The 12,351-nt window shown below is 38.6% G+C and overlaps 1 non-coding gene across 1 annotated transcript; it reads left to right on the top strand.

Moving 5' to 3' along the window:
• The first annotated feature begins 11,792 nt into the window (after positions 1–11,792).
• On the top strand, positions 11,793–11,900 carry LOC130984608 (small nucleolar RNA R71). The gene has a single exon (XR_009088527.1). It is a non-coding gene; the product is annotated as a small nucleolar RNA R71 (small nucleolar RNA).
• Positions 11,901–12,351: the final 451 nt, after the last annotated feature.

Genomic DNA, 12,351 nt, shown 5'->3' with positions numbered 1-12,351 from the left:
TAGGATTCTCACCTTACCAAGGAAAATTGAGACAAGACCCAACAAGTCCATGGTGCACGAAATTGTGATCATCAACAATGGCGCCAAAAACTTGGTAGCGCTCTCAAACGTGAATCACACTTTGCCACAACTTCGCACAACTAACCAGCAAGTGCACTAGGTCATCCAAGTAATACCTTACGTGAGTAAGGGTCGATCCCATGGAGATTGTTGGTATGAAGCAAGCTATGGTCATCTTGTAAATCTCAGTTAGGCGGATTCAATTGGTTATAATGGTTTTCGAAAATAATAATAAATAAAGTATAAAATAAAATAGAGATACTTATGTAATCCAATGGTGGGAATTTAAGATAAGTGCAAAGAGATGCTAGTTCCTGTTGAATCTTTGCTTTCCTGCTACTTTCATCCAATTCTTCATACTCCTTTCCATGGCAAGCTCTATGTAGGGCATCACCGTTGTCAATGGATACTTCCCATCCTCTCGGTGAAAAAGGTCCAAATGCTCTTGTCACAGCACGATTAATCATCTATCGATTCTCGATCATGTTGGAATAGAATCCATTGATTCTTTTGCGTCTGTCACTACTCCCAACAATCGCGAGTTTGAAGCTCGTCACGGTCATTCAATCCCTGAATCCTACTCGAAATACCACAAACAAGGTTTAGACTTTCCAGATTCTCAAGAATGGCCACCAAAGGGTTCTAGCTTATACCACGAAGATTCTGATTAAGGAATCCAAGAGATACTCGCTCGTTCTAAGGTAGAACTTAAGAGGTTGTCAGTCACGCGTTCATAAATGAGAATGATGATGAGTGTCACGAATTATCACATCCATCAGGTTGAAGTGCAATGAATATCTTAGAACAAGAATAAGCTGAATTGAATAAAAAATAGTAGTAAGTACATTAAAACTCGAGGTATAGCAGAGCTCCACACCCTTAATCTATGGTGTGTAGAAACTCCGCCGTTGAAAATACATAAGTGATGGTCCAGGCATGGCCAAATGGCCAGCCTCCACAAAAGACATATGAATTTGAAAAATAGGGAAAAGGACCCTTTGTACAATAGTAAAAAGTTCTATTTATACTAAACTAGCTACTAGGGTTTACAGAAATAAGTCTAAGTGCAGAAATCCACTTTCGGGACCCACTTTGGTGTGTGCTTGGGTTGAGCTTGAGCTTTACATGTGCAAAGGCTTCTTTTGGAGTTAAATGCCAAGTTGTAACGTGTTTTTGGCGTTTAACTCTGGTTTGTGACGTGTTTCTGGCGTTTTACTCCAGAATGCAGCATAGAACTGGCGTTGAACGCCAGTTTGCGTCATCTAAACGCAAACAAAGTATGGACTATTATATTTTGCTAGAAAGCTCTGGATGTGTACTTTCCAACGCTGTTGAGAGCGCGTTATTTGGAGTTCTGTAGCTCCAGAAAATCTATTTTGAGTGCAGGGAGGTCAGAATCCAACAACATCAGTAGTCCTTTGTCAGCCTGAATAAGATTTTTGCTCAGGTCCCTCAATTTTAGCCAGAAAATACCTGAAATCACATAAAAATACACAAACTCATAGTAAAGTCCAAAAATATGAATTTTTCATAAAAACTAATGAAAACATCCCTAAAAGTAGCTAGATCCTACTAAAAACTACCTAAAAACAATGCCAAAATTATCCGCTCATCACAACACCAAACTTAAATTGTTGCTTGTTCCCAAGCAACTGGAAATCAAATAGGATAAAAATAAGAGAATATTCTATAAATCCCAAAATATCAATGAATATTAGTTTTAATTAGATGAGCGGGACTTGTAGCTTTTTTTTTTTGCTTCTGAACAGTTTTGGCATCTCACTTTATCCTTTGAACTTTAGAATGATTCGCATCTATAGGAACTCAGAGTTCAGATAGTGTTATTAATTCTCCTAGTTAAGTATGTTGATTCTTAAACACAGCTACTTTTATGAGTCTTGGCCGTGGCCCTAAGTACTTTGTTTTCCAGTATTACCACCGGATACATAAATGCCACAGACACATGACTGGGTGAACCTTTTTAGATTGTGACTCAGCTTTCCTAAAGTCCCCAGTTAGAGGTATCCAGAGCTCTTAAGCACATTTTTTTTGCTTTGGATCACGACTTTAACCACCCAGTCTCAAGCTTTTCAGTTGGACCTGCATGCCATAAGCACATGGTTAGGGACAGCTTGATTTAGCCGCTTAGGCTTGGATTTTCATTTCCTTGGGCCCTCCTATCCATTGATGCTCAAAGCCTTGGATCCTTTTTACCCTTGCCTTTTGGTTTTAAGGGCTATTGGCTTTTTTCTGCTTGCTTTTTCTTTTTCTTTTATATTTTTTTCGCCACTTTTTTTTCGCAAGCTTTGTTCTTCACTGCTTTTTCTTGCTTCAAGAATCAATTTTATGATTTTTCAGATCATCAATAACATTTCTCTTGTTCATCATTCTTTCAACAGCCAACAATTTTAACATTCATAAACAACAAGATAAAAAATATGCACTGTTCAAGCATTCATTCAAAAAGCAAAAAGTATTGTCACCACATCAATATAATTAAACTAATTTCAAGGATGAATTCGAAACTCATGTACTTCTTGTTCTTTTGTATTAGAAACATTTTTCATTTAAGAGAGGTGAAGGATTCATGGAATTATTCATAGCCTTATGACATAGTTACTAAATACTAATGATCATGAAGAAAAGACACAAACATAGACAAACATATAGCATAAAAACTGAAAAATAGAGAAATAAGAACAAGGAATGAGTCCACCTTAGTGATGGTGGCACCTTCTCCTTGAAGGACCCATGATGTCCTTGAGCTCTTCTATGTCTCTTCCTTGCCTTTGTTGCTCCTCCCTCATTGCTCTTTGATCTTCTCTAATCTCATGGAGAATGATGGAGTGCTCTTGGTGTTCCACCCTTAGTTGGTCCATGTTATAATGATAAACCACTATTTTATGGTTTATATTGTATTTAATTGAGTGGTTTTATCAAGCTTTTCACCCACTTATTCATATGATTTGCATGATTTTACAATTCCTTCCTAGTTCAATTCTATGATTGAAAACATGCTTCTTTGGTCTTAATTTAGCTAATCTTAATCCTCTCTTATTACCATTCGATGCCTTGATCTGTGTGTTAAGTATTTCAGGCTTCATAGGGCAGGAATGGCTTAGAGAATGAAGAGGAAGCGTGCAAAAACGGAAGGAACACAAGGAATTGAGGAGATGACCAGCGAGAAGTCACGCGGTCGCGTGGCTCATGCGACCGCGCGAAATGGAAGAAATCAGAGTGACGCGTTCGCGTGCTTGACGCGACCGCGCGGACTGGAAGCTGCACGAATGACGCGAATGCGTGGACGACGCGCACGCGTGGTACGAAAAACCCTGAGTGACGTGATCGTGTGGACGACGCGGCTGCGTGACATGCGCGATCTGTAGAATTACAAAAGTCGCTGGCAGAGATTCTGGGCCGCATTTCAACCCAGTTTTCGGCCCAGAAACACAAATTAAAGTCAGGGAACATGCAGAGACTCGAAAAAAAGAATGAAATCATTCAATCATTACTCACAATTTTAGGTTTTAGATGTAGTTTTTAGAGAGAGAGGTTCTCTCCTCTCTCTTAGGATTTAGGATTAGGATTCCTCTTAAAGGATTTAGGATTTCAACTCTTCTCCCTTTTTCAGGCTGGCCACCAGGAAGAGTAAAGAGAAAGACTCTACAACAAGTACCGGATGAGAAACCACAACCCCCGCCAGCTACACATCTTTGCATGCACCGAGGACGGTGCAATCTTTAAGTGTGGGGAGGTCGATACCGATCTCCACGGGTTAGTTAGTCCCTTCTCAACACCAATTTTTATTTTTCATTGTTGCATTTGCATGTTTGATTGCATGTTTGTTTGATTTTGTGTATATTTTACCACTTGGTTGAAGTAATATTTTCTTTTTCAAGAAACTTTTTATAGTATTTCACTAATTTGAATTAAAAACTTTTTGAAAAAAAAACTTGTATGAAGAAATATTATTTTGGAACATAGTTTAGAGCTCGAACACACAAAAACAGTGAGATTTTGAGCCTATTTGATTGGTTGCATTTTATCAACCAATATATTTTATTTTTGTGTGTTATTCTCTTTAAAATTGTAATCTTTGTCTTGCTTAATTCTATATTTCCACTGTTTGATGTATGCATGTACTTATATGATTGAGGCCTTATTTCACTAAGCTTACATACCCATATGGCCTTACCCTTTCATTATCCTTTGTAAACCAATGTTGAGCCTATTATACCCCTTTGTTCTTTACTTTAGCTCATCACTAACTCTAAGCAAAAAACAATAATGTCCTTAATTTGAATCCTTGATTAGCTTAGACTAGTGAAAGTGCTCATGAATTAAGTGTGGGGAAAGTGGGTTTGGAAACGTTTGGTTTGAGAATTGAGTATGTTAGACTTTGTGTGAAAATGTGAAAAATGTTAAGAACATGTTTATGCATTCAATACCTTAACTATATGCATTGAAAAAAAATTATTAAGAAAAAAAAGTGAAAAAGAAAAGAAAAAGGAACAGCAAAATAAAAAGGGAACAAAATGCCCCAAAGTGAATGGTGAAATCAATGCATATGAGTTGTACTCAAAACTTGGAATGCATAAATATGTAGTAAACGCAGTTAATGGGTAGTTATTAATTTTATATTACATGGATTGTCCTAAGTTAGGTGGAAAGTTTATGTTAATTAAGGATTTAGATTTTAGTCCACTTGGCCAAATACAATCCTACCTTGACCCTAACCCCATTACAACCCTTAAAAGACCTCTTGATATGTGTATCTATGCATTAAATTTTTGTTGATTATTAGATGAAGAGCAAGCTATAGAAAGCAAGATTAGTAGAGAATTGAGAGAAATAACCCTAGACACTTGAGAGTTAGAATGATATACACTACCAGTAAGGGTTCATCGCTTAATTCTATGTTCCCTGCTTTCATAAGCTATCTTCTTCTTGCAAGTTATTTGTATTGTATTTTGTGATTTGAATTAGTGAAATCCACTTCATGTTTATTCTTGAAGGATTTATTTACTTTTTCACCAAGTAGGTAGAATCATTTTAGCATGTAGTTGCATTCACATTCATAGGTTGCATTGCATGAATCCTGCTTTTCCCTACTCATTTATTTTGTCTCCTTGAGCTTAGCATGAGGACATGCTAATGATTAAGTGTGGGGAGGTTGATAAACCACTATTTTATGGTTTATATTGTATTTAATTGAGTGGGTTTATCAAGCTTTTCACCCACTTATTCATATGATTTGCATGATTTTACAATTCCTTCCTAGTTCAGTTATATGATTGAAAACAAGCTTCTTTGGTCTTAATTTAGCTAATCTTAATCCTCTATTATTACCATTTGATGCCTTGATCTGTGTGTTAAGTGTTTCAGGCTTCATAGGGCAGGAATGGCTTAGAGAATAAAGAGGAAGCATGAAAAACGGAAGGAACACAAGGAATTGAGGAGATGACCAGCGAGAAGTCACGCGGTCACGTGGCTCACGCGACCGCGCGAAATGGAAGAAATCAGAGTGACGCGTTCGCGCGACAACGCGGATTGGAAGCTGCACGAATGACGCGAATGCGTGGACGACGCGCACGCGTGGTACGAAAAACGCTGAGTGACGCGATCACGTAAACGACGCGGCCGTGTGACGTGCGCGATCTGCAGAATTACATAAGTCGCTGGCAGAGATTCTGGGCCGCATTTCAACCCAGTTTTCAGCCCAGAAACACAGATTAAAATCAGGGAACATGCAGAGACTCGAAAAAAAGAAGGAAATCATTCAATCATTACTCACAATTTTAGGTTTTAGATGTAATTTTTAGAGAGAGAATTTCTCTCCTCTCTCTTAGGATTTAGGATTAGGATTCCTCTTAAAGGATTTAGGATTTCAACTCTTTATCAGGTTCAATATTCCTTTTACTTTATATTTCTCTTTTATTTTCAGATACTTTAATGCTTGTATTACTTATGTTGCCTATTTGGCTTATGAGCCATTCATGTTAGGATTTTCTTTATTTAATATAAATTGAGGTATTTCAGACTTACATGTTATGGATGCTTTGGCTTTATCCAAATTATTTTCATTCGAGTAGATTTTCTTCCCTTTTGGCTTTGGTTGATTAATTGGTAACTCTTGAGTTGTCAAACTCATTGTTGACTGAAAGATTGGAATTCTTCAAGAATTAACTCGAGTTCCACTAACTCTAGCCTTCTCCAAGGAAAGACTAGGACCTGAGGAACCAAACTTATTCCATCCACTTGACTTACCTTCATAGTTAGAGGTTAACTTAGTGGGAGAAAAATCTAATTCTCATCACAATTCATAAGGATAACTGGGATAGGACTTCTAGTTTTCATACCTTGCCAAGAGTTTTATTAGTTATTAATTTATTAATTCTTGCAATCTATTTCTCTTGCTTAAAACCTTTTTCAAACCCAAACACTGTTTTTTCATAACCAATAATAAATCATACCTCCCTGCAATTCCTTGAGAAGACGACCCGAGGTTTGAATACTTCAGTTTATAAATTTATTGGGTTTTGTTACTTGTGACAACCAAAACGTTTGTACGAAGGGATTTTCTGTTGGTTTAGAATCTATACTCACAACGCGACTATATTTTTACAAAATTCTTTACTAGCAAAAATCCTAACGTCATATAACTCAAGTCTTCTAGAGAAGTGTTAAGTTGTTTCCAATAATTGTTTGGAGAAAAATGCATCCCTTGAGGTATCTCAGGGATTTCTTGATGATGAGCTTCCTCATGTGTCTCTTGAGATCCATGAATGGGCTCTTTTGTTTGCTCCATTCTCTTCTTAGTGATGGGCTTATCTTCTTCAATGAGGATGTCTCCTTCTATGATAACTCCAGCTGAGTAGCATAGATGGCAAATAAGATGAGGAAAAGCTAGCCTTGCCATGGTGGAGGACCTTTCGGCTATTTTGTAGAATTCAAGAGAGATGACTTTATGAATTTCTACTTCCTCTCCAATCATGATGCTATGGATCATGATGGCCCGATTGACAAACCCCATTTTGACGGTTTATCTTGTATTGATTTTAGGGGATTTTATAACCTTTTACCCTCATTTATCCATTGAAATAGCATGGTTTTGTGATTGTCTCCTTATTTGTGCTTAGATGTGAAAACATGCTTTTAGACCCTTAATTTGATGGTTTTAATCTCCCTTTGATTCCACTAGATGCCTTGATATGTTTGTTAGTGATTTCAGATTGAAAAGGGCTAGGAATGGATCAAAGGAGTGAAGAGGGAAAGCATGCAAAGTGGAAAAATCATGAAAAGTCAAAGAAGTTGAACTCGCCCATGGACGCGCGCGCGCACCTGGCGCTTGCGCGCACCTGGCGCTTACGCGCACCTGCGAATTACCCCATGGACGCGTATGCGTGATGTGCGCGTACGCGTCGGTGTTGGTTTATGATTTTTTAATGAAAACGTGGCCAACGAATTCTGAAGGGTTGTGGGGCCCAATCCTAACCAACTTTGGCGCCAAAGATGCTATTTAAAGCCAAGGATTGAAGAGCAAAGGGGATCCCATTCATTACACACATTAGGATTAGTTTAGAAGTAGTTTTCTAGAGAGAGAAGCTCTCACTTCTATCTAGAATTAGGATTAGGATTAGGTTTAGTTCTTAGATCTAGATCTTAATTCATCTTCTTCTACTTCTATCCTCTTAATTCTTTGTTGTTACATTCATCTTCTTCTACTCTTTTGTTGTAATTTCCTTTATGTTGTTCTTACATTTTGTTGTAGATCTAGTATTGTTCCCTCTACATTCTTTCAATTCAATAAGAGGTAATTCATAATAATTGTTTCTCTTTGCTTTTCTATTATTGATCTCTTGCCTTTATAGTTAGATCTCTCTTTAATTCTTGCAATTTATGTTGTTTACTTGTATTGCACTCTATGTGTTTGTTGAAATGCCTCTTCTAGATTTAGTGTAGATTTTGTTCCTCTTGGCCTAGGTAGAGTAATTAGTGACACTTGAGTTATCTAATTCCTTTGTTGATTGATAATTGGAGAGATTGCTAATTGGTTTGGAATGCACTAAAGCTAGTCTTTCCTTGGGAGTTGGCTAGGACTTGTGGCTTAAGTCAATTCATCCACTTGACTTTCCTTTATTTAGTTGTTAGTTTATTTTCATTGCCATTTACTTTCATGCTTCTTATCCAAAACCCCAAAATAACTCAAACCAATAACAAGACACTTTATTGTAATTCCTAGGGAGAACGACCCGAGGTTTGAATACTTCGGTTATTAATTTTAGGGGTTTGTTACTTGTGACAAACAATCTTTTGTATGAAATGATTATTGTTGGTTTAGAAACTATACTTGCAACGAGAATTCATTTGTGAAATTCTAAACCGCCAAAAATCCAATCATCACCGATCCACAGTAACTTCAGATCGGTTGCTAGTGGGGATGATGGAGCGTTGGATGAACTCCAACCATCCTCTAACCATAGGCTTTAGGTCCAGTCTTCTTAATTGAACCGGCTTGCCTTTTGAGTCTCTTTTCCATTGAGCTCCTTCCACACATATGTCCATAAGGACTTGGTCCAACCTATGATCAAAGTTGACCCTTCTAGTGTAGGGGCGTGCATCTCCTTGTATCATAGGCAAGTTGAATGCCAACCTCACATTTTTTGGACTGAAATCTAAGTATTTCTCCCGAACCATTGTAAGATAATTCTTTGGATTCGGGTTCATACTTTGATCATGGTTCCTAGTGATCCATGAATTGGCATAGAACTCTTGAACCATTAGGATTCCGACTTGTTGAATGGGGTTGGTCAGAACTTCCCAACCTCTTCTTTGGATCTCATGTCGGATCTCTGGATACTCATTTTTCTTGATCCTGAAAGGGACCTCAGGGATCACCTTCTTCTTGGCCACAACTTCATAGAAGTGGTCTTGATGGACCTTTGAGATGAATCTCTCCATCTCCCATGACTCGAAGGTGGAAGCTTTTGTCTTCCCTTTTCCTTTTCTAGAGGTTTCTCTGGCCTTAGGTTCCATAAGTGGTTATGGAAAAACAAAAAAAATCTATGCTTTTACCACACCAAACTTAGAATATTGCTCGCCCTTGATTAAGAGAAGAAAGAAGAGAAGAAGAAGAAGAAGAAGAAAAAAATGGAGGAGAGGGAAAGAGGTGTGTATTCGGCCAAGGAGGAGAAGAGAGGGTTGTGTTGTGTGAAAATAAAGAAGGATAGAGGGGTTTATATAGTGGAGGGAGAGGGGTTAAGGTTTGGCCATATTGGGTGGGTTTGGGTGGGAAAGGGATTTTGAATTTGAAGGTAGGTGGGGTTTATGGGGAAAAGTGGATGGATATGAGTGGTGAAGAGGTAATGGGGAAGAGAGATTGAGGTGATTGGTGAAGGGTTTTGGGGAAGAGTGTTATTGGATTGTGTGAAGAAGAGAGAAGGTAAATTGAGGTAGGTAAGGATCCTGTGGGGTCCACAGATCCTGAGATGATCCTGTGGGGTCCACAAATCCTAACTGCACCAATGAGGCATGTAAAATGCCTTTTGCATGTAATCCTGGCATTTAACTCCAGATTGATGCTTGTTTCTGGCGTTAAATGCCAGTTCTATGCTTGTTTTGGGCGTTCAACGCCAGTCTGTAGCATGTTTCTGGCGTTGAACGGCAGTTCCATGCTTGTTTCTGGCGTTTAACGCCAGCTCTCCTCAGGGTGTAATCCTAGCGTTTAAATGCCAGGTTGTTGCTTGTTTCTGGCGTTCAACACCAGATTCATGCTCTGTTCTGGCGTTGAACGCCAGCCAGATGCTCCTTACTGGCGTTCAAACGCCAGTAAGCTCTTCCTCCAAGGTGTGCTGTTTCTTTGGCTGTTTTTTATTCTATTTTTAATTTTAGTATTTGTTTTGTGACTCCACATGATCATGAACCTAATAAAACATAAAAGAAAAAATAAAATAAAAATAAAATTAGATAAAAAAAATTGGGTTGCCTCCCAATAAGCGCTTCTTTAATGTCACTAGCTTGACAGTGTGCTCTCATGGAGCTTCACAGGTGATCAGGTCAATGTTGTGGACTCCAAATACCAAACTTAGAGTTTGAATGTGGGGGTTCAATACCAAACTTAGCGTTTGGTTGTGGCCTCCCAACACCAAACTTAGAGTTTGATTGTGGGGGATTTGTTTGACTCTGTATTGAGAGAAGCTTTTCATGCTTCCTCTCCATGGTTGCAGAGGAATATCCTTGAGCTTTAAACACAAGGTAGTCCCTATTTAATTGAAGGACTAGCTTTCCTCTGTCAACATCAATCACAGCTCCTGCTGTGGCTAGGAAGGGTCTTCCAAGGATGATGCATTCATCCTCCTCCTTCCTATTGTCTAAGATTATGAAATCAGCAGGGATGTAAAGGCCTTTAACCTTTATTAACACGTCCTCCACCAATCCATAAGCTTGTCTTACTGACTTGTCTACCATCTGTAATGAGAATGTGGCAGCCTGTACCTCAAAGATACCTAGTTTCTCCATTACAGAGAGTGACATAAGATTTATAACTGACCCCAGGTCACACAGATCCTTCTCAAAGATCATAGTGCCTATGGTACAGGGTATTAGGAATTTACCAGGATCTTGTTTCTTTTGAGGTAAAATTTGCTGAACCCATGTATCTAGTTTACTAATGAGCAAGGGAGGTGCATCTTCCCAAGTCTCATTACCAAACAACTTGGCATTCAGCTTCATGATAGCTCCTAGATATTGAGCAACTTGCTCTCCAGTTATGTCTTCATCCTCTTCAGAGGAAGAATAGTTTTCAGAGCTCATAAATGGTAGAAGGAGGTTTAAAGGAATCTCTATGGTCTCTATATGAGCCTCAGATTCTTTTAGGTTCTCAATAGGGAACTCTTTCTTGTCTGGGAGACGTCCCATGAGGTCTTTCTCATTGGGATTCACATCCTCCCCTTCCTCTCTAGGTTTGGCCATTTTGATTATATCAATGGCCTTGCACTCTCTTTTTGGATTCTTTCCAGTATTGCTTGGGAGAGTACTAGGAGGAGATTTAGTGATTTTCTTACTCAGCTGGCCCCCTTGTGCCTCCAAATTTCTGATGAAGGACCTTGTTTCACTCATGAAACTTAAAGGGCCTTAGACAGATCAAAGACTATATTTTCTAAGCTAGAGGAGCTCTGCTCAGAATTCTCTATCTGTTGCTGAGAAAATGATGGAAAAGGCTTGCTATTGTTAAGCCTGTTTCTTCCACCATTATTAAAGCCTTGTTGAGGCTTCTGTTGATCCTTCCATGAGAAATTTGGATGATTTCTCCATGAGGAATTATAGGTGTTTCCATAAGGTTCACCCATGTAATTTACCTCTGCCATTGCAGGGTTCTCAGGATCATAGGCTTCTTCTTCAGAAGATGCCTCTCTAGTACTGTTGGATGCATTTTGCCATCCATTCAGACCTTGAGAAATCATGTTGACTTGCTGAGTCAACATTTTGTTTTGAGCCAATATGACATTCAGAGCATTAATTTCAATAATTCCCCTCTTTTGAGGTGTCCCATTACTCACAGGATTCCTCTCAGAGGTGTACATGAATTGGTTGTTTGCAACCATTTTAATAAGTTCTTGAGCTTCTGTAGGTATTTTCTTTAGGTGAATGGATCCACCTGCAGAATTGTCCAGTGACATCTTAGAGAACTCAGATAGACCATAATAGAATATATCCAAAATAGTCCACTCTGGAAGCATGTCAGAAGGACACCTTTTGGTCATTTGCTTGTATCTTTCCCAAGCTTCATAGAGGGATTCACCATCTTTTTGTTTGAAGGTCTAAACATCCACTCTAAGCTTGCTCAGCTTTTGAGGAGGAAAGAACTTAGCCAAGAAGGCCGTGACCAGCTTATCCCAAGAGTCCAGGCTATCTTTAGGTTGTGAATCCAACCATGTTCTAGCTCTGTCTCTTCCAGCAAAAGGGAAAAGCATGAGCCTATAGACTTCAGGATCTACTCCATTAGTCTTAACAGTCTCACAGATCTGCAAGAACTCAGTTAAAAACTGATAGGGATCTTCTGATGGAAGTCCATGAAACTTACAGTTCTGTTGCATTAGAGCAACTAGTTGAGGTTTCAGCTCAAAATTGTTTGCATTGAGATGCTTCTTCCATCAAACTTGGAAGTAGGTGTAGTATAATCACCAAGCATCCTTCTTGCATTATTATTTTTGGCTGCTATCTCCTCTTCCTTTTCGAAAATTTTTATAAGGTTATCTCTGGATTGCTGTAATTTAGCTTCTCTTAGTTTCC

The sequence above is a fragment of the Arachis stenosperma genome, chromosome 5 (assembly GCF_014773155.1).
Source record: "Arachis stenosperma cultivar V10309 chromosome 5, arast.V10309.gnm1.PFL2, whole genome shotgun sequence".
Taxonomy (NCBI): Eukaryota; Viridiplantae; Streptophyta; class Magnoliopsida; order Fabales; family Fabaceae; genus Arachis; species Arachis stenosperma.
The sequence above is the reverse complement of the archived record's forward strand: the minus strand, read 5'-3'. Positions and strand labels throughout refer to the sequence as shown.